This window comes from Oryzias latipes, chromosome 18 (assembly GCF_053564925.1).
Source record: "Oryzias latipes strain Hd-rR chromosome 18, Olatipes_Hd-rR_3.1".
Lineage (NCBI taxonomy): Eukaryota > Metazoa > Chordata > Actinopteri > Beloniformes > Adrianichthyidae > Oryzias > Oryzias latipes.
In genome coordinates, this window is record NC_136254.1 from 19458988 (window position 1) to 19482004 (window position 23017).

General features: G+C 41.0%; 1 long non-coding RNA gene across 1 annotated transcript; it reads left to right on the forward strand.

The window, feature by feature from the left end:
* The first annotated feature begins 18121 nt into the window (after nt 1–18121).
* LOC144987230 (uncharacterized) lies at nt 18122–21497 on the forward strand. Its single transcript, XR_013651106.1, has 2 exons — nt 18122–18433; nt 21359–21497. It is a non-coding gene; the product is annotated as an uncharacterized LOC144987230 (long non-coding RNA).
* Nucleotides 21498–23017: the final 1520 nt, after the last annotated feature.

Consider the following 23017-nt stretch of genomic DNA (forward strand, 5'->3'; position numbering starts at 1 on the left):
AAACTTTGTCAAAGAATAAAAAAGTGTAGTGTTTTTTGTTTTGTTTTGTTTTTTAATTGAGGCTTTAAAGTGTGCTTTACAGTGTGAAAAAATACAGAACATTAATTCTCTTATAAAATAAGAAATAATCTTTAGAGAAAATATGCATTGAAAAAAAAACAGCAATACATGGGGATATGTTTTACCGCTATGAAACTATACTGAATAAGCATTTAAAACAGTGTCTATAATAATGTATTTAAAGATGTATAATTCAATTGGACGACTTATAACTTGTAATCATTATCTAAACACATCTGTTGTGGAAAAGTGAAACATAAAGTCGAGGGTGAACCAATGAGCCCCATATAGACGAAAGCGTGTACAGTCATTACATTGCCCAGCATGCTCTGTTTCCATGTGCCCCCTGGCTAGTAATAACCTTTAGCTAATTACCATTTCTCCTGCATCTTAATATCAGTTCATAAAGCAATGCAGCTCTAATTAAGGAAAGAGAGTGAGTTGATATCCAATTAGGGGCCTATCTCTTGTCTCTAAACAAGTCGGGCGACCCAATTCATCTTCACCTTGCGTGCCCTGGAGCTACATGGTCAGTGAAAGACTATCATTGAAATGTTGGAGGTGTCTTTGATTATTAGCTTGGTAAGCCTATCGGAAGCTGTCAGTCAAAAAATGTTGGGGTGTGATAGAAGGTGAGAAGTTAAAGCCCAGCTGGTATTTTTGACAAATTAGCTTCTTTTTTTTAACCACTTAAGAACACATAAAGCAGAAATCTAGTTTAGATGTGTATCTAGTAGAAGAGAGTTGAACATTGCATACCATCGTAACTCAACATGACCTCAAGGAGCAGTGAGAGAAGACATTCATTAGTTTCCTTTGCAAACTCCACAAAAACAACCTGCTGGTTGTTTCCTTTTCAGCGTGACTGGTGGGCGCAAAACGGGCCCTTTGCAGACTAGAATCAGATTAGTGTCGTGGGGGCCAGCTGCCGCGAATGGGCTTCTCGTTGGTGGGTGTCTGCGAGGGGTCCGGCTGTCACCACCTTGTATCATTCTGCCTTGTCCCTGCAGACATCGCAGAGTAGCTGATGTAATCTGCGGTCATTCAGTGGCGACCCGTGGAAATGGAAACCAACGCCGGCGCTGTGGGGGAGGACTGAGCGATCTCTCCAGACCTTGTATTTATCGGCCAGACTCTGTGAACTCTGAAGGATCGGCAGAAAGCCATTCCTCCTCCACCGTGAGACATAACCCTAACTAGCGCCATCACCATCATCCACTACAGTAAAGGCTTTCCGTGGAGGAGCACTTGGCTAATTGGCTAAATGATACATCAGGACGTATCCGGACCCAACAGCAAGAACTGTAGCAGCATTCTGTTAAGCTGCAGCGCAAACACCAAAGGCTGTGGTAAATACCCAAATAGGTTGAGTCTTCTCCTGATCTGACTGATAATGACCTCATCTGAATATTATTTCCACCCTGGTAAACACAATCTAATCAGAAGTGATGGATCAAATGGGCCCAACCTGCATGAAACATTCATTATTACAAGCTCTAACACATGGCCAGAGCATTTTCCACATCAAACACCAGCGTTTACAAGTAGGAAGGGACTAATGAGCTGGACACGCTGTACCAAACCATGAAAGCAATTCCTGCATTTGCACTTTGTTCACACGTATTCAAATGAAGCGCATCAGGATTGCATCTGCTCCTCAAAGAGGCGGCCTATTAAATCCTATTTCGTATACAAAAGGTTCTCCCCGTGTTTGATGTATATGTCAGCCATGTTTCTGACAAATGTATAAAAGTTATGTAGAACCTTTTTTCAACTATGTACCCCTCCCCCAACTGTCTAACTAGCTCAAAAAGATTACAGGAGACCAAAAGCCTACACGCAAAGGAAATATCGTAACATCTGGCTGGACGTCATGAAAAGTCGGAGACCGCCGTTTCCAAATGTGAAGCCTTTAATGAAACCTAAATGGTTGCTGTCGGCCGCTACCACGCCAAACACAGCACAAAACGGAAGACTTGCCCTGACGCTGTCTCCTCAGTCGATAACCGCGCAGAGACGATCTCATGACACTCCTTCGTATTCACTAACTCCTCCGCCCACACCCACAGTCTTCCAATCGCATACATAGAACTGACTGGAGCACCAATGTAAACACAGACCACAACAGACTCACTTTTAACCTTTGTGATATCTTGTGGGGTCAAGATGACCCCACTCCTAATGTTAACATGGGAGTGGGGTCATCTAAACCCACTAGACAGTGCACTGAACCTTTTTTCTTCAATGATTTGTGATCTTCACTGGTGTCCATGGATTACATGAAATCGTTCCACCTTTATCCACCTTTGTCATGGTAGGGAGAACACGTCAATGCAAGGATGGGGTCATCTGGACCCCACAAGATATCACAAGGGTTAATGCTAACTGCCACAATAGAAAACTATAAAATAAAATTCCAAGATGGAGACAGGATTTGCTTATAGACCCACTCAGATAAAAATAATGTTTTTCTGGTATCTTTTTGATGATACAGAATACAATTCAGCCTAAAATTATATTTCATGAAGCAGTGATTGGGCTGAGTGGACATTTCTAAGGCAACCACTTTAGCCAATTAAGAGTGAGCTTGTTGGAAGTCCACACCCCTACCATTTAAGTGTGAGCTCAGGAGAATCTGTCAATCAAATGTTTGAATTATTGATGTGAGCCCATCTACTTTTATTGAGGGATCTGATGCCCATTATATAACTTGCACTACAGAAAAAAAAATATATATATATATATAAGCAAGAACATTTTTTCTATAGAGGTCTATAAGAGTTTGTCTTATTCAGATTAACTGGTGCTTTTTTTGTCTTGCTGCTGATGTGCTGCACCCTTTCCTGCACTCTATCATTCTGCTCACCTGGCAGGTGTGAGCCAATCTTGATCAGCACCTGCATGTTATATAAGCCGGAGGAGGCCTTAACCAGAGAGCAGTGCAGGAGACAGAGGAGGAACAGTACTTTTTTCTCTTTTTCCCCTCCTTTTGTCTTGAGCAGTCTTATATTTCTGGATTGTGGTTTTAAAATAATATTTCTTTTGTTTTGAGTCGGGCCACGGTAGTCTTGATTTGTGAGCTTGTTTTTGTTTCTTTTAAGTAGTTCAGCTATGGTTAGGAAGCCTTAGCAAGAAGCTGCTGACTCCGAGGGTTGGCATGGCTGGATTATATGTTTCCTTAACTTATTTTATGTTTGGGCAAGAATACAAATCCGTAATTTAGGGTTTGTTTGCTTATTTGTATTTGAACCAGCACAGTCATTATTTCATCTTCCCTTACAGGACACATATTTTCTTTTTATTGTTCAATAAACTGTGATACTTGTTCCATTGATGTCCATTTGTCATATATATTGGCCACTTTGCGGTTGTTCACCCTAGACTAAGACAGGTGTTCCTGTCTGGACTGTAACATATTCGGGGGCTTGTCCGGGATTTAAACCCGAGACCTCTAATGTTTATAATTGAAATGCAGAGTTCAGTTCTCATATTGTCAATGATGGTACTCCAGGGTGCCATTACATACCCCCAGGGGTACACCTATTCATAGCTAATAAAAACAGATGTAAACCATCTCACAATGAAAAAAGGAAAACTTTGCCCTCCTAACAATCTATGGTGGGAGAAAAACAATTCAGCCACTTATTGACATAATAATTTCTTCGAATTAATTTTACAACAAGAGCAAACATTAACATTACTCTCCACTTGGCAGCCATCCAGCCATCTCCAGTATCTCGACTGATGGCAGCTTGGCTTGGCATCCCTCACATCCCTGACCTGCATTCTCAATGGTCTCCTAAAATTAAAGGGCTTTGAGCCTCAGTGAGGCAGGGTGGGTTGGGGATTTGCCATGCAAGCACTTCTTCTGTTTTCTAGATTTTGTTACTGAGTTGCACTTTGCCAATGCTAATTGCCTGAGCCCACGCAGGGTCAGGGAGGGCCACCTCCCTATTGAGATGGATCTCTCCACTTCATCTGGACATTATATTACCTCAGGCCTTGATTTGCGTCAGCAGACTTGAGTTTAAATCCCCTTAATCACATTCAGACACCCTGGCAGAATCAATAAAGACACAACAGTGGGAGCCATCATTTGTCTAACATTCCATTAAGGAGACAGAGGCTGGTTAAAAGCGGCTGCCAAGTTAAATGCTACATGCATGATACCAATTCAACAGGTGTTTGGACCAACTTTATCGCACCCAGTATAAAAATTCAAACTTTATAGATAAGTTTTTTTTATATACAGCAGCAAGAAAAAGTTCTTTACAGGTTTAAAACAATTGAAAAATAAATGATAAAACACCCAGACTGCCCCCAACAATCCCGAAAATGGTGAAATGACAAAATATTTTTAAAAAAAGTTCTGATTATATGTTGTTTTTATTTCATTTTTTAAATATTTTTTCAGAAAAGGGTTGCGTGGAAAGAAAAAAAAAGTTAAAATAGCTATGCAAATGTGCAGCAGAAATGGTTAAGAGACACCAAGACAAAACAACAAAGCCCTATAAAACCTTAAATGTCCAACTAGTCCTGCAGCAAGCTTAGCCTGCTGCAAAATAAAATGTCAACACACAGAAATAATTAACACAGACAAAATGAAAAAATCCAACAGTTTGACAACAATGGGTAGCTGCAAATACTATTTAGACTACCCCAAAGTTGCTTTCTGATCAACTAATCCCAGTTGTCACTTAAGGGAAAAGTTAAGAGAAAAGGGTATTATAAGATTGAGGTCATATGAACCTTTATTCAATTTAATTCTTCTGTCAGAAATGACAGACTGATATCAGTTTTTGTCAGTATAGTGTAACGATCCAGCCGGACCGTCACTTACGTGGGGTAGCTAAAAGCCAACTGCTCATAAAGACGCTTCAAGGGAGAGCTGTCCGTGCCCCATACACCGCACGACCCCGGACAGTCTCAGGCAGGAATTAACAATTAGCCAGGCAATAATTCCTTTTGAGCAACTAGCCCGTTTATTCCAACACTCCCAAATAGCCCAAACAGCATGGAGGTCACTTCAGTACACAACCCTCTGACTCAAGGTTTCACCCTAAAGCTCCCCACTTCCCATGAGCCTTTGGGGCTGAAGGCAGCGCTAACCCCCAGGTCGCTACACTGCCCCCACCTAAGAGGGTTAGTGTCCCCACAACCCTCACATAACTGCATTACTGAATAACACCACACAATTAGCAAAACACAGGAACACACTGGCTGGAGACTCGTTCACACAATCCTGGGTTTCGACCGCCACAGTGTACAGTCCTCCTCTTAACTGGCTGGGTTAGCACATCTGCAACTGACACAGTTCCATGCCAGTATGTGCCCAGCCAGGAGAACCAGTCCCCGCCTCCGTGGGAGCACCGCCATCAGGGTGCACGTCACCATGGGGGAGCAGACTCTCTCCAAGTGAAGAGCTGCACACCAGCAGCAGAAGGTCCCCAGGCATCCCAGGCGATCGTCGTCGTCACTACGGCGGCGAGACTCCAGCTGCTGAAGGGTCTGTTTCGTCAAACCCTCCTCCCCAAAGCGAAGCTCTGCTGTCCGCGCTGACAGGTCTCGCAGCTCCGCAGGTGGGAGGTCCAGCAGTGTAGCGCCCTCTAACGCCAGGCCTGGGTGTGTGAGAAGTCCCCTTCGGCGTCTAGCCCTCATGGCCAGTCGCCAGGTTGACCTGAGCCAGGTGTGGTTCCAGTGGTGTTGAGCCATTGCGTTGTAAAGGTTCAGCTGGGCTGCGCACCGTCATCACAGTCTGGTCCGGATGTTCTAACGTTGGTGCCGGGCAGGGCCAGGCTGCGGATGACGGTTGGTGCTCAATCCATCAGGGTGGTGTTATCGCCCTTACTCCTCCCTTATCCCAGACTGCCACCAGAATTAGCTGCTCCATTTCACCCTCCATGGCAATGCTCTCCATGGTGTAGCAGCAGCTAGGCATCCCACTTCTGACACCAATGTAACGATCCAGCCGGACCGTCACTTACGTGGGGTAGCTAAAAGCCAACTGCTCATAAAGACGCTTCAAGGGAGAGCTGTCCGTGCCCCATACACCGCACGACCCCGGACAGTCTCAGGCAGGAATTAACAATTAGCCAGGCAATAATTCCTTTTGAGCAACTAGCCCGTTTATTCCAACACTCCCAAATAGCCCAAACAGCATGGAGGTCACTTCAGTACACAACCCTCTGACTCAAGGTTTCACCCTAAAGCTCCCCACTTCCCATGAGCCTTTGGGGCTGAAGGCAGCGCTAACCCCCAGGTCGCTACAAAAGATTTTTTTGATGACCCCATTTTAGCTTTTTTTTTTTTTTTAATCTAAAACTATATCAACAAATTAGTTGTTTTTCAATACCAAACTCTTATAAATCTCATCTCTTGAATCTTTAGTCTCTATAGAAAATCTCTATAGTGCTGTCTTTGTGCAGCCATTTTTTTTAATGTAATAAACAAATTCCCCTTATATTTACCCTTAACCCTTGGACGATCAACTTGAGGCCTCGATGACCGGTGTGTCTGCGTGATTTTGACATATCAAAGCCCTACTCAAGACTGATTACCTTGTTAAGGTGTGTCCAGCCAATTAGAACATGCCAGAGCAAGGTTTGTCGGAAAACATGCAGGAATGCGGCCCTCGAAGTCTGAAGTTGCCTATCTCTGCCTTAAGTTCAAGAAGAACGAGTCAGAAGCCGACCTCAGCACTGCTTTCAAATCTTGCAGTATTGTAAAGCTGACAGTTGGTCTTTTTTTATTTTAGAGATAACAACACAGCACATATGCATTATTTTTATTTTCATAAAAATGTGTCTTACATGAGGTCATTTATTTTGCAGTTTTGTTGCTAAGCATTGTAAATGTGTCTCTTAGCAGCTTTGTACATTCGATTCTCGTGTTTAAAGACAAAGGTCTTCTTGTCGTAACCCAATGCTAATTAGCAACAAAAAACCCAAACTTTCATTTTAGAGCACTCTGATTCCATTAATTTTATGAACAACGTATAGACCCACTCAGATAAAAACTGTGTTTTTAACACGTTCTTGTGGCATTTTGCAGATATTGCTGGCCATTTTTATTGTACCGCTAATGTTAGATTGGGGGTGTGAGGGGCTGTAAGCTACTGGGACAGAGGGTAAAGAGAGATCTCATAGTTATGGAAGACGGGAGGGGGGGTGATCAGGGTTGCTCCGTGCCAATAAACATGTCCACAAGTCAAAGGCAAATTTCAAATACCTACTGCCGCTCTGCAGAAATTAAGTCCTAGAAAACAACCCAGGTTTTTTTTTAATTTTTGGCTAAATTTGGTATTATCGTAATAGTATGACCACTGGGAACGCTTTTAAAATAGTAAAGCAGATCAGACACGTACGATTGTTTTGGTGTTCTTTTTCTATTTGATGGAGGTTTATTTTTGAGGGGAATTCAAAATGCACTGATTGTTTGGAGGTATTGAGGGTTTCTATGAGTAACGATTTGCAGGGGCATAGGGGATTTTTAAAAAAGATTCTTGATCTAAATAGTTGTTTTATGCTGTACTCTTTGACAGATCAATGGTATATGAGTGGGTAAAAAAAGCCATGAAACAATACATTCTGTTAAATTTGAAACTTCTCAAAAAAATATTTGGGAAACTGTTGAAGGACAATTGGTCCATTTTCACTTAGGAGCTCATTTCACAGCATCTTGAATCAAGTTATAGAAAAAAAAAACAAAGCATGAAACTTTTCTATTTTAATTACTTTGCAGCTATAAGAGCAAAAAAGTTGCGGTTAGACATCTAACAGACACAAAGCAACTTTAAAAGTTCTTTCTCTCCAATTGGTTTCTACATTAACAGTCATCTCCTCAGGCAGATATCTTGCCACGCAGCAGCAGAGTTCTTTATACTTTACCAGCTGCTGCAGTTGCTAACTGAGCCTGACAGACATTTGGTGGACAGTGATAAAATAAAAGCTTTCTTCGCTGAAGAGAGTTCCCCTCAAAAAAAAAAAAGAAAAAAACAGGAAACAAGGTCCATAAAAGCAGTAACAGACACGTTTGGGGTTGCGTTCGTCACTGTGAGTGGCACATTCAGTTAATCTGCTGCGTGAGTGGTCTTTATTGCATCCATTACATTTTGTACTTGACTGCATTCATCTTTTTTTTCTTCTCTTTTTTGAAGTGTGTGTATATGAGTAACGACTGGATATGTAGAAGTGTGCTCTGATGTGAGCATAGGTCTGCTTTTCTTGAATTGATTCGCACTCGGGGTCCCTGAGGCTTACCCAAGGAGCACAAGGTTGTTTATATATATTTATATATTTGTCCGTTTGTCACTGCAACCAGAAAAAAAGAGGGGAGTAGTACAGTTTGGGAGATGACACCAAGAGGTATACGGTCAATCGTACAAAGATGAAGCTTACCTGCAGAAAAATGAGCCCTGGAGTTTGTCAATCGGTCAGTGCCCACTTGACGGACCGGACTTGCCCTTTATATCCCAACAGACACGTCAACACAGTTCACTGAGCTGTACAACAGTAGACTGGCAGTCCACAGCCATTTACTTATGCTGTACAACTGGGAGCTCATGGCATCCCGGATTGTGACTGCACATGTAACGATACAAACCTCTTTTGTCTGGTAGAATACGGACTCCTCTACTTAATTTTTCAACAAACATCCTGTAACTGAACAAAGGGGGGTACCTGTGTGAAAGTGTAACCTAGTGGGATTTTAGAGTAACTGCTATGGCTATAACTATGGGGCTGCATGGTGGTGAAGTGGTCGACACTCTTGCCTCACTCCAAGAAAGCCTTAGTTCAAACCCCATCCGTGACCTTCCTGTGTGGAGTTAGTATGTTCTCTCCGTCCATGTGTGGGTTTTTTCCAGCTTCTTCGCGCCTAAAAAACACGCCATAAAAACACGCCTCATAGGTTCATTGGTAGTTTTAAATGTATTCCTATGTATGAATGTGAAATTGTGTGGTTGCAACAGGCTAGTGACCTGTTTCGGGTGTACCCTGCCGTTACCCAACTGTAGCTGGGATAGGCTCCAGCAGCTTTGCAACCTCAACAGATTAATTAGGTTTGGAAGATGGATGGATAGCTGTAGTTATATTCCATCTTTTTTTTGCATTTGTAGGCCGTTCACATCACAGCGTCGCGACAAGTGCCGTCCAAATTCACAGACTCCCTTAAATGAGGCCAACAAATATGGCTTTCTTTTTCCCGATTTCAAGGATTGGTCTGGTGTAGCCTTCTATACTGGCCATATCCCAAGATGCATTGCTGCCGAACCCGGAGATATTCTGACAACAATGGCGGACCGTGAAACGGGACCCGCAGTTGGAGATAATTACACCTTTAAATGTAAGTAAACACTTTAAAGTGATAAGTTAATGGTTTGATCATTAATATAAAACATTTGAAAGTTATCTTGATCTGAAAGTTTTACATTAAAATTTCTCATTTAGTGGTCTCAGCTCGTAAGCTAAATCCTGCAGTTGTTCCTTTTGTTGTTCTTTTTTTCTTCTTCTCTAAATTTAAAAAAAAAAGTGATGTTATATCTTTTTAGGGACCAAAGAACAGACAGAAACTTTTATAAAGCTCCGGGGAGAGACTGATCATCTGTTCACTGCAGTGATGTGCGGTGAGGTTAATGGCTGCTGAGGCACCGACTCCTCTGGAGTCAGATTTACAATGAAAGAGCTAATATTTCAGCTTTCATCCAACAGCAACTAACAGCTTATAAAATACACACAAGAACATATTTGTCCTACAGAAAAGGCTCTGCCTCACTTGCCTCACCTGACCGCACGTCACTGGTTCACTGTTGCCAAATTTTCAGCTGCTGTGGCTTGAAGTTAAGAACGTCAATTTTGACACGTCTTGGTCTCAGTAGAGTTAGAGCCTTTTGTGTTTTGATGTAAAACATATTTTTGAGAGGAATTAACTCTGTTATCGCTCCCTCTTTGTTTTGTGTGTTTTTCCGGACAATCCTGGACAAAATGACACTGCAGGAGAAGGTTTCCCCCACTCAGGCCAAAACAAAGTGGGACAACCTTAAAAAAAATAATTCAAGGTATGTTACTGTGAGGTGAAGAATAGAACATGTTTGATACGTGTTAAATATTCATGTTATAAAAAGGTTTGTATCTTTTGTATCTCCAACTGTCATTTATGATTTTATGTGTTCTGGATTCTAAGTATCCAGTGTCAGGAGAGGGGGGGGGGGGGGGGTTAGTGGGAAGCCCACTGCTGCTACTTGGCCCTGGTTTGACTTCATGGATGGGGTATTAGAACAGGGACCTTATGTCCTAATTTCCTCTATCCGTGAGGAAACTCCAGGGACAAGTACAGCAATGGGTGAAAGACAGGAGCTTGAAAGTGCAGGAAGATAGGAGTCAGCTACCTGCTGGTGGAAAAAGAAGAAGGGACAGTGATGAGCTTCTAGATCTAATCAGGGAGGACACAAGGCTGCAGAGAGAGAGGCAGAAAGCACATAAGAGGAGGGAGACTTTTGACCGACTTTTCAGTCTTTTGTCAAAAAAAAAAAGGTCAACAAATGAAATAACCCTTCAATGATTTCTTGGAAAAAATACATTAGTAAATTAAGTTCATATTTGATATGTTCAAAACATTTAAGGTTTTCTGAATGTAAATAAAGGAATATATCCAAAACAGCAACACTTTTATCTACAACTAGTTACGGAGTTGGTCGACATAAATGGGGCGTTGCAACTGAGACCCAGGCCTGTAACTTTCTGTTTGGTGATTGAAACATCTTCTAGGGTGGTCTGTTGAGACATTCGGGGTGCGGTTTCACTGTACACTGCATCGTCCATCAACAGAGTTTGTGGAATTGGCTGTTGACGGATGCTGCGTGACCAAAGATTCTCCAAACGTGAAATAATTAATGCATCTTAATCATTTTGTAAACAGAAAACTTTAAAAATGTATCTCTTACATTTATTTAGTTACCTGTTGACAGTAGTCAAGGTCTGGTGGTACCTCCTCCGAGGGCAGAAACCTCGGCAGGTAGTTGGTCCCACCAGGGAGCACCGTCAGTGGCCTCCAAACCAGCCTCCCACTCATCTCCTACATCTTCCTCTGGCTCATCCTCTGGGGCCGCAATGTCACCAGCACAGAGGCAGATGTTGTGGAGGATGGCACAAGCTGTGACAACCTGCAATTTATATTTTAAAATAAATATATTCCATAGAAAAGGAAAAAGCCACTGTGTTTACTTACATGAGGTACGAAGGTGTGATGCACCTCCGGCGCTTGCAGATAGATGGCTCTGAATCTGGTTTTCATCATTCCAAAAGCACGCTCTATTAATTGAGCGTGCCCTTGAATGATGGCTGTTGAGGCGCTGGGATGCTACACCTTCGTTAACCCATTTGTAAGGAGTGATGAGGGGGAGTGGGCGTTGGAGGCACAGGTATCCACCATCTGCAAGGATGAAGTGTCCTGGAGGAGGATAAACCAACTGCCTGTACAGTGGCCCAGCACCCTGGAGTCATGCACCGACACAGGCCAGCCCACATAGGTGGCAATGCAGCAGCCCACGATGGTCACAAAAAGCCTGCAGGATGATGGAGGGGAACCGTTTTCTGTTTCTCTTGCAGTGACCATCAGGGCCACTCAGAGGCATGATCCAGATGTGGCATCCATCGATGGCACCGTGTGCTTTGAGGAAGGCTCTGTGCCGTGTCAGCCCTGCAAACCCATGGGGCGCCACCTTCAGGTCTTCAGGAGTTTTCGGAAGATGAATGACCTTGTGACAAATGGCCACCACCTCCTCAGTGACCCTGTGGACGATGCAGTGGACGGTGGAACGAGCCATCCCAAACACTTTTGAGCTAGCCCTGTAGGATGATCCACTTGCCAACTGGAAAAGGAACACTGGTGTCTCAATTATGGCACCCCACCCATTTCGCCAGGAGGACTCTTAAAGATTCCATATTTACTCAGAAATCTGGTCTTGGATCTTGACTCTTAAAAAAAAAGCTCCAGGATTGGGAGACTAAGCTTTAGTCTGCAGTACAGAGGTCCACAAGAAATCCTTTTTTAGTATAAAGATCTGGTCTTAATTATTTTGAGGCTTAAAAACATTTTTGATACTTAAGTGAATATGATAATAACAAAATACCTAAACACAACTTACTGAATTCAAAGAAGAGTAAACATTGTCACAATTAATTTCTGCAATAAAAGAAGTCGCATGATAAAATTAACATTTAACACTATTGTAGTCTGATAAAAATATAAAATACTAAAAAATAGTTTCTAGTTATTATATACGTACATGTTTTTTACATTCTCAAAAGAGGATAGGTCCTTATACTCAATAACATTTACTATAATTTGTGAGAAGCAAACAAAAAAGATTATTTTTACTAAACCATATTTGGGTCCTCTACAAACCTACAAATTTACTGCACTAACTGTAGGGGTCTGAGGAGGGCTACTCAGGACCTATTTATTGCAAAGTTCCCCAAAAACAAAACTATGGACTATAGTATAGTAATATGATATTTATAATTAGCAGCAGTTATTTTAGCACTATGAATAAATTCATTAATCTATCTGCTGTACGTGTGTGGGAGCCGTGGCTAGTGATCCGTAGCACTACTGTTGTTCTAAACATGAATGAAACTTTTTTAAAATGATACTGAATTCCCTTGTGATGTGTGATATTTTTGGAGCATGCTTTTCGGGCGCTTTAAGTGGTCTGGCACTGCGTTGGTCACCCCTGCCGTACAGGTTTGCCCATTTCTGTTGTGGCTAAGGCTTTTGGCAAAATAACAACGCTTTAGGGGAAACACGTTTCTCGACTTGGGTACGTAAATGATAAGTTATATTTTTCAGGATAAAGGAAAGACTTTTCCAGTAAGACATCCTCCCCAACTTCCAATGAAACCCAGGGAAGAATGTGGTCGTTAACAAGCACTGGTTTTATAGTTGGTGTGAAAGTGTGGCTGAAAAAAAAAAACGAAATGTAGTTGGGATTTGTGTTTCACCTCAGCGCTTCATGAATCTGCACTGTCAGGATCTCAGTCACAGTCACAGTAAGTGCTGTAGGCACACTTTCAACAGCCTGGAAATGATTTTCTGCTCGTTATTTTGTCACAATTTAATGCTAACAAATGTAAACAAATAAAAGGGAGATTTGGTGCGAAAGCATCTTCTGGTTCCAACTAGCTAAAACGGTCATCCTGTAGCTTATGATGCTAATCTATAGCATAAAGCTAACCCTTATGCGCGTGTTATGCAAAACTAACACGTTTCAATCATTGTGCAACTCTAGAGTCAGCAATTTTGGCTTCTATTATGCTGTGGTTTCATCAATTACCCAGAATCCCATTATCACAAACATGCCACAGTCCGTATTTCCATTTTGAAGTTGGGGATAACTTTGTTTAGCTGCAACTGGCCAGCTGGCTAACGGCTTGGAAGATCCGGAGAGTACAAAGAAATGGGTCCACAGAGACGGAACAATAGGTCCCTAAGGCTGCTTCAGTGCAAACTCAGCCTTGTGATTATGACAGTGATTAGCAAGAGTTATAGAAACATATCTGTAGTTATGCACAGTAATTGGGTGGCATACGGAGTCAATGCTGCTATTAAAAACTTTTAGCTTAAAAAGTCTTTACAGTGGGTGTGGGAATGTACAACATGTGGTGACACCAAAGAATGAAAAACTTTACAGCTTGTTTCCAGACAACAGTCTCCTGTCCCTGAACTCAATGTTAAGAAAAAAACTTGCTAATTATCATTCTCTGTTGTGCTTTGTAATTACTTTTAGTTCAGAAATTTGGTCCATGATCCCCATAAATTCCCCATAAATCATGTTTACAGCTAAGCTCAGGTATGCAGCCATGTAAGGCAAAAATAGTTACACACTGTGTGCAATGTGAGCCATGTTGGTTCAGGATATAGAGAACATTGCCACACTGCTAACAGATAAGCTAGCTGTTTTGCTGTTCTACTTGCAGAGACAAAACCTTTAAAGCAGATCCACCCTTGGAGTGATACCATGTTTTTCACATTTCAGGGTGCGTTACAATTATAATGTCCACATGACATTATTATCCATTTTCAAACTGATGTCAAGGTGTGCTGAACTATAATGCTACGTACAGATTGGGCAAGTGAGATTAATTGAAGAATGTGGTGAACATGGGGCTTTGTTCGTGCTTTTAGCATATGTTGGTCTGTTGCTACCAGATACTCACAGTTGGAAGAAACTTGATGCTAAATGTTGAAGCGGTGGGCTCACAAATTTTGTTCTTGGACCCCCCCACTCACACACACAGACACACATACATTTTAATAACAATATTTGAGATAATTGCTGTTGTATAATTCCGGTCGGGCACAAACCCACAATTATTCATTTTTATTTCATGATCGTTTTTTAAACAGTTGGCACTTCCATACATCACTACCAAATCGGAGTCCCTGATTGGTTAAAGTTCAACCTTAGACACATGCTCAAATTGGCACGGGTTTTCTATGTAGAGCCCAAAAACTGAGTTAAAAAGTCCATTCGTGATGTGTAAATGCAGGAGTTTGGCAAACGGAAGCCCAAAAGACACATGTGCGTCCATTTACATAGACTCTTCACTGAAAGCAGTCGCTCGAACGCGTGTTTACGGGTCCAGTGTAAACATAGCATTAGACACTTTAAGCAAGAAGAAAGAGTCAGAGATAAGTCGGTCAGTCAGACTTTATTAACTGTGTTGATAGTAATATTGGAACTGGTTTTTGACACGTGAGCCACGTTAGAAGCGTTAGTGATGTTAAAGTATTTACAATACCTGTGACTCCCAACCTTATTCACACCACGTAAAAAAAACAGACCGATACCACCAAAACAAACATTACACTAACTCCCAAAATTTTACAGAAACGCGTAAAAGGAAGAAAAAAAAAGTCTGACACCGGTACACATTTGCGTATTTACACCCAAACTTGTTTGAACCTTACAAAAATAAAGACTGACATTCTGACAGAGCTCCGTGTACCTCTCTAGAGGAAGCAGGCTGAGTGGGGCAGGTCGTTATTCTGGAGCTTTACGTTGGACTTACATCAGTTGGTGAATCTCAAAATTCAACTCCACTACCTCCTTTGAACCTCTAGGGGGCAGCAGACAGACGATTTTAGACCACAATTTTTTTTTATTTATTGAAATTTTTACAATTAAATACGTTTTTTTTTTTTATGTCTGCACTGTGGAACAGTGGTTAGCGCTTTTCCCTCACAGCAAGAAGGCCCCCAGTTCAAGTCCCGGCTGGGGGACCTGAACTGGGGGCCTTCTTGAAACAAAACACCAATGGGAGACCTGTCTGTGTGGAGTTTGCATGTTCTCCCAGTGGATGCGTGGGTTTACTCCGAGGACTTCTCCCACCGTCCAAAAACATGCTTCATAGGTTCATTGGTCCTTAGGTGTGGATGGGTGTGTGATTTGTGGCCCTGAGACAGACTGGCGATGGATGTCCAGGATGTCCCCTGCCTTCGCCAACGATTGGCCATGATGGGCTCCGGCTGTCCCGTGACCCTGCAAGGGACAAAAATGGGTTCAGAAGATGAATGAAAAACAGGTTTATTTTAAATTGTCAAAAATTATCCAAGGACCAACAGTCAGCACTTTTTTTTCCCAATTTTCTTTATTGAACATTTTGTATTAACAGACATTCCAGTGAAAAACATTTACAATTTTGAATGAGAAAAAGAATCAAAGTCACCCTCCCCCCCATATCCTTCTGCCTTTTTACCCTCCCATTCTACCATCCCAATCCCACCCCAGATACCAGTCAGCACTTTTAAAGCCCTATTTGTGCAGGTAAACAGCCAAAACAGTTGATTTACTGTTAAGTTACCTTTGAACTTCGCCTTACAAATACAGTCCTTTTTTAAGCTACAGCTAGTTTAACATTCTAAAGCTTTAAAGGAAAAGCAAATATTGACATTTCAGGATCAAGTGTTGTAGTTTCCAAAGAAAGTGGGGGAATTTAGGTGAGAAAGGTGTGCGATGTTGGAGGTCCGTCTATAAGGTACAAAGGCGATTAAGTGCGAGCAGCAGCTTGGGCAGATAGACACTCTGTTGAGTGGCAAAGCGCAGATAAGGATGCATGCAAATATACAGCAAACGTGACAGATTAACCTTGGACAAGGTTGGGCACTAATGCTGCAGGCAAGCAGGGAGCACGGCGGCGCCTGCTGGGGTAAAAACACTCAAACGCTTGTGCGCTTACGCGCCTGTCGGAATGAGGCACGGACGTATACGAATCTCACACAGCTGTGCACATGAGCAGAGACGATAATTGACCATTCATCAATCACAATGTTCCGCGCTGAAGCCGTGGACCACTGTGCGTGCTGTTTTAATTGACTACTTCAAGCTGCATTGAGAAACAGCAGCTTGGGGGAGAAGACAATGAGGTTTTTCAAAGCCGCCTGATGCGTGGCCTCTCTACACACTGTGGTCAACGCAACTCTACAACTAAATTCCATCAGCTTGGTACCACTTGAGCGCCAACGCTTCACCAACACACGTCAAACAAAAGTACGAGCTGCAACAATGTGACAACACTTGAAAACATGCCACTGCAGTTTGCCTCTGAATCATGCTTTCAAGTTGAAAGTTAACTGTAAACCCCACTTTATCAAAAAATATTTCAGAAATAAGGTTTTTTTTTAAGCTTGATTGATGAAATCCATTAAAAATTTTGCAATATCATTTTGTTTATGAGGTGTAGGTAGTATCAATTATGATGCTTTAAATGATTAGTTAAGGTTTTGCTCACAACAATGGTAGTTTAGGTTTTAAAAAACATGACTGTTCATGAAAACAAAAAAATATATATCTTATTTACCCACTGTCTCAAATTCGATTGATTCGACATTTTTAACATGATGTACCAGTGTTGTAAATAATTTTCAAAAAATGTGTTTTCAAAACCGTAACTTAAAACCGTAATTTAAAAGAATGAATGACAACAGGTAAGTGATTCTATCCATAAAGTTTTGAAAATTATCTAACAAAAGTGCCTTGGAGACTTCACGGAGGCAGCCATTTTAAAATGAGCAGAAAAAGCCCTTCTACTGCTCCTAGTGGAATGACAATGAACTACAGGACAGAAAACAGAGCAATTTGTACAAAATGGATTTTTTTTAAGGAAAGTTTGGATCATGCTGAGATGAAGGTCTCAGAAATGCGTGCGCCACACATGATTCAAATGGCTATTTAGGTTTAAAGACCCACTCCAGTTATCTATTTTAAAAGAATTCCCAGTGATCTCTTAATTATCTTTACACAGTTTTTAGCTATATAGTTTTTTGCAGAGCGGCAGTAGTTTATTAAAAGTTTGCCTCTGAGTTGTGCGCAGGACCGTTCACATAGAGCAACCCCGCCCCGTCTTACCATCCCAGTTGCGGACCGGAGTATGAAACTTGTGGCTCACCCAAGGTAATTTTTAAGCCACAAATAAGCTATTTTTCAAACTGCATTTTTTTTTCATCTGCTACTGATTCACAACGAATTGAGTAGATAAATATTCAAAAATGTAATTTTGCCCAACAAGAACCTAAAATAATTTTCCTGAAAAATGTAATAATGTAGAGTACTCTACAAACCAAGTGGATTACTAAACTGATATTTTTCTGTTACATTGATGACTACATTGTGTTCTTACGGGTTAATCTTAATTTCTATGGCACTATATGGATGCATGAATAGGAGTAGAAATCAAAAATAATACCACATGTTCTCTTTGTGTAAAATTCACAGATGAACACATACAACAACTTTTCAAAAGGTATGGATAAAGAAACAAACCATTTTCATGCTTAATCATTATTAAAAACATAGTTAAAAAAAAAACTGGCCTTTCATTTAAGAGCTTGACTCTGCTACCGGTTTATTTTCCTGAAAAAGTGAGTGCATAAGCCAAACCAGCACTCACTGTAGATAAATAACAACATCTCCCTCTTCCTCTTTGTCTCTTCCTCTCGGTTGCTTTGACGTCACATGCAGGGAGACGGTATCTAGGAAGCAGGTAAAAATAGTGCAGCAGAGGCAGGAGACATCAGCTTGTAATGTGCTGAGCAGATGGAGAGAGGAAATGGTGAATCCCAATAAAGGAGAGGGATTTGGCCTGGGTGGCTCTTACTGTACGCCATTTGTCATGTTGCTCTGCTCTGCGGTGCTTCGAGAAACCAACATGTAAAAACCTGAGTTGGGCGTGTTGAAAGCAGGTGGACAATGTCCTTACCTGTGCTGGGTGACTTAATCTGGACACAGTCTGAATTTTATTTTTTTTAACCTGAGGCTAGGTTCAACAGAAGCCATATACTACGTTCACATCGGGCGTGGGACTTGAACAGGCTAAAGGTAGGTTCTTGAATGCACACATAGCCCATGGTGTCCTCACTGATCAAGAAGCAAGGGGACTCTTTTTCTCCATTTGCTACTGTTCACTAGTGCACTACGTCACCTACAGGTGGAGGATGATTTGGTGCGACATGTCAAAGTGGTGCAAATCTCACGAATCTTGCTCCAGACTGTTTCTTTCACAGCTCTATTCCGATATATGTAAAACTTGGTGTTAGATAATTCTGGCCAGGCAACAAACTGTAATTTCTCCTCCGTGACCCATTTTCAAAAGGTTGGCACTTCAGGGAATTTCAAAGGGACGCCGGCCATACGTCGCTACAAAATTTAAATGCAATGGCTATGCGTTTACAAAGACTTTTCATTGAAAATGGTTACTTGAACGCATGTTGCTGAGGACGGCATGTATGTAAGTTTCCACTGATACCAATACTTCTAAAATAAGCATATCCTATGGTCATGCTCAATGAGTAGTTTTGGACCGGTTGCTAAATGAGAAAATAATATATCAATGACAACCACAGCAGATACGACAAAACTTGTGCTGTTCAAATTTTGTAAAATGTTTCAGTACATTTTCCAAAGAGAGAAAAGAAAAACCACAAGGGAGAAACTTTAAAGGACAGAATTTTGAAGTCAGAAATCAAGTCCTCACGGTAATGAGAAAGGGAGCACCACTTCTAACCTTCTAAACCGCTGATTTGTTCATGAATTGGGTTAGTTCTGAAACAGCTTTTTCTGATTCAGTAGACATGATTTGGAAAGCCACAACATTTATTTCTTTTGCTTTGAATGTGTTTATAAATGCACCTGTGGGTGGGTTGGGTCCTCTTTGGGTCCACGTTTGCTCTTGGCACCACCTGGCAGTCCTGCTGGGTCTGTTACAAATAAACTTTTTTTTGACTTGGCAACAGTTTTAGGTTTATAGTTTCTTTTGATTTAAGTTTCAAATTTTCAATAGTTCTTTCAAGTTTAAAGTTTGTATATTTTTCCATTTCAGAAATTTTTACATCTAAAACTATGTTTATTTTACAATTTTTTTTTAACCCTTGTGCTATCTTAGATGACCCCACCCTTACATTGACGTGTTCTCCCTACCATGAAAAAGGTGGAAAAAGGTGGAAAGATTTCATGGACACCAGTGAAGATCACAAATCATTGAAGAAAAAAGGTTCAACACACTTTCTAGTGGGTCAAGATGACCCAACTCTCAATGTTAAAGTGCCTAGGATAGCACAAGGGTTAAGAGGGTGCTTGCAGGTCTATAAAATGTAACCTCCTTATTCCATTATAATTGCTTTTGGATTCAAAAAGAAAAGGTAAAAGTAAATGCCTAAACAATAACAAAATCCCCTGAAATATTCATTTTAAGTTTTAGATCTATTAAATGGTAAAAGTTTGCTTTAAACTGATTAAAAATTGAGAAAAAGGGTCAAAGAGGAAGACGAGGATAGTTTTCTTTTTTTTCTTTCTGGATAACGCACCCAAAAGTATTCCAATATTGACCGTCAAGATTGCGAGTGGGCGAAAATGTCACCTCAACTTTCTGCAAAGTTTTCAGCAGCGGCTTTCTAATGTCAATTCAAACTGGAGTCAGTCTATAGAGAAAATATTCATAAAACCAAACACAGTCATTCATCTGAACCAGTTTTAGTCATTCGTGCAATGAAAAAAAAACCCATACAGGAGACTTTTCATTTCTTACTTTTTCTTTCCCACCAGTCATCAGGTACATTAGCATTCGTCCACCAGGGCCCCAATTTAAAATCTATAGCTATGTATAGTCTGCATTTGTGTATGTGTGTGTGTCTGTGTTAAGACAGCCCACATAAGGTGTGTATAATTACATGAGTCACGGAGAAAGACGAGTACAGGAGATAATGCTACAGACAATATTAGTCTCTCTTCAGTGCTCCTGGTCCCCCATGGTCGCTCCGGCGAGTGACGGAAAGAAGGGAGAGGTTACGCCCACAAGTGGGAGTATTGAAATTCAAGACCACTTCACCAAGTCCAGAAGTGGTTGTCTGAAGATTAATGAGCTATTTGGGGAGAGTTCAGCTATTACACGCGCACGGGGTCCACATTAGTGAAATAATTAATTTTACAACGCCAGGGTGTTGTCACCCATCAACAGAGTACCATCCCGCGCTGATGATAAGCAATCACTAATTAAACAAATAAAAAACAAAAAAAAAAACAAGGGGGAATAAAAAGGTGACATTCAAAGTCCTGGAATGAAAAAAAAGCCACTTGCTTATTTCAAAAACACCTTTTCATCTAGAGATTTTCTGGAAATGTAAAGTAAGGGCTGCACAGGTGGCAGTTTGTTTGAGCTGAAAAAGGAGACAATGCCAAAATCTATCGCCACATTCTGAGTTTTAATGAGGGGAAAACATCATTCGAATTGCGCCAAAGCAAGGACAGCTATTCATGTTTTCCCACAGCTTTCACAGTTTTCTGTACTTCTGCTGATTAGGTTTCGGCTTTGCATTGATCTCTTGGGGAAATAGCTGTGTTGGTGTCATGTGTGAACGATGAGACTAGTAACAGTGGATGTGCCCCTCCAGAACTGAAAAAAACGGGAAATGTTAGAGATTTGATCAGTTGTTGGGAGATCCTGAGATCCTGGACAGATGTTCTGGTAATAAAAAAAAAAAAAGACAAATAAAGAGCTAGACAAACTGGTCTAAATGAGGGTGTCAGAAGTCAGAACTCTGTCTCCCCCTCTGGTCACCAGGGGGAACAATCTCCAGAGTTCTAGCCACACTTGCTGGATGCTGCACACCTGATTCTCAATCATTCATCAACCACAGCATACTTAAGCTCTGCACTGAGTGAAGCTCAGTTGTTTGTGCCACTCTGCCTTCCTCACCGAGCATTATATCTGCACCTGAACTTCTGTCTCCTGACTCTGTTTGCCCACAGACTGCCCTGACCCTTGCCTGGATTTTGACCAACCTGTCTCTTCTCATATGATCTTATGCCTGTTATGGACCTCTTCCTGCCTGACCCCGATTTAGCTTTTTGGATTTTTAGCTGAGCTAATAAACCTGCTACATTTGGATCCAGCCGTCTGCCTGTTCTTGTGACCGAGTGTAAGAGCCACTGTATGCAATTATTTATTTTTTTAATTAATAGAATAAAGTAAAAAGAAATTAGAATAAAAAAAGTCTGAATTTTACGACAATACAAACGTTTTGAGAAAAAAAGGCAAGAATTTAAAAGGATAAAATTGTGAGAGAAAATGTAGGAATTTTACAAGAATAAAATTAACATGATTAAAAAAGGCAAAAAATTCTGAGAATAGTCATGAAATCATGAACATTTTACCAAAATAAAGTCGTACAGTTATAAGATAAAAGTCAAAATTTTATGACAAAAAGTTATGACAAAATAAATAAAAAACTTTACAAGAAAAAATGTGTGACTAAAGGTCAGAATTTTACAAGAACAAAGTTGTGAACTTGTGAGAAAAAAGTCAAATATACAAGAATGAAGTTGTAAAAACCGGATACATTTTTCCAATTTTGTAAGAATAAATGTCGGATTTTTACGCAAAATCATTTGGAAGGAAGTAAAGTTTTATAAAAATAAACTTGTAGACTTATGTGTGGGAGCCAAAATTTTACCATAATAAATGTAGAACTTTTATAAATTTCAGGTTAAGAATTTACGAGATTAAAGTCATAAATGTAAAAAACGAAAGTCTGCTAATGAAGAGAGACCAAAATTATATGACAGCAAATGGCATCATTGCATAATTTTATCCCTCTTTTTATCATGGTATGTGTTTTGATGTGTGTGTGTGTCGGGGGGGGGGGGGGGGGGTGCAAGCATTGTGCAGGTTTTAAACAAAACATTTGTTTGTCTTGTCCTACTGATTTTAAATACGATTAAGTTTTTATTTATGTGACAGACTTTGAGTTACCTGAGCTGGAAAGGTGCTATACAAATAAAGTTTGATTTGATTTGATTGGAAATCTCTCATACATCAGAATAGAGCTGTGAAAAACAAAAGAAAAGTGTGATTCATCCTGCCAAAGTGCACGTAACACGTTCCTCAATGCGCATCATTTCTGAACGTGGCAACAGGTGGCTGGCTGGGCCTCAAGGGACCAGGGGGGTATTCCAGGAAGATTGTTTAAACTAGCCTGACTTTAACCCTCTGGCTGAAATCCGCCTGAACTTGCTTACTATGTGTTGGGGTATGTTGGTTCCAAAAGACCGGATATGAGTTAGCGTGATTACGCTCGACTTGGTAACCCTGGGTAAATGCACGTGCACGCCATGTACATGTAGACATTCTCAATGGATTGCCGATTTTTCGGAGTCACCATGGAAACGCGTGGTGAAAAAAAAGAGAGCGCTATACTTTAGTGAGACGGATTTGGACATTTTAATGACGGCGAATCCTCCAACACTATCATTACATTATTTACTAGTAGAGGTGCAATATGAACTCATAATCCTCTCCCTCCCTCTCACTCATGGTGCAGAGGCTTTAGCATAGTGGGACAAAATAACTCGGCAAAACACGGCAATGCACTACAATGCAACGATGAGGATAAGTATAACTGTAAAGTA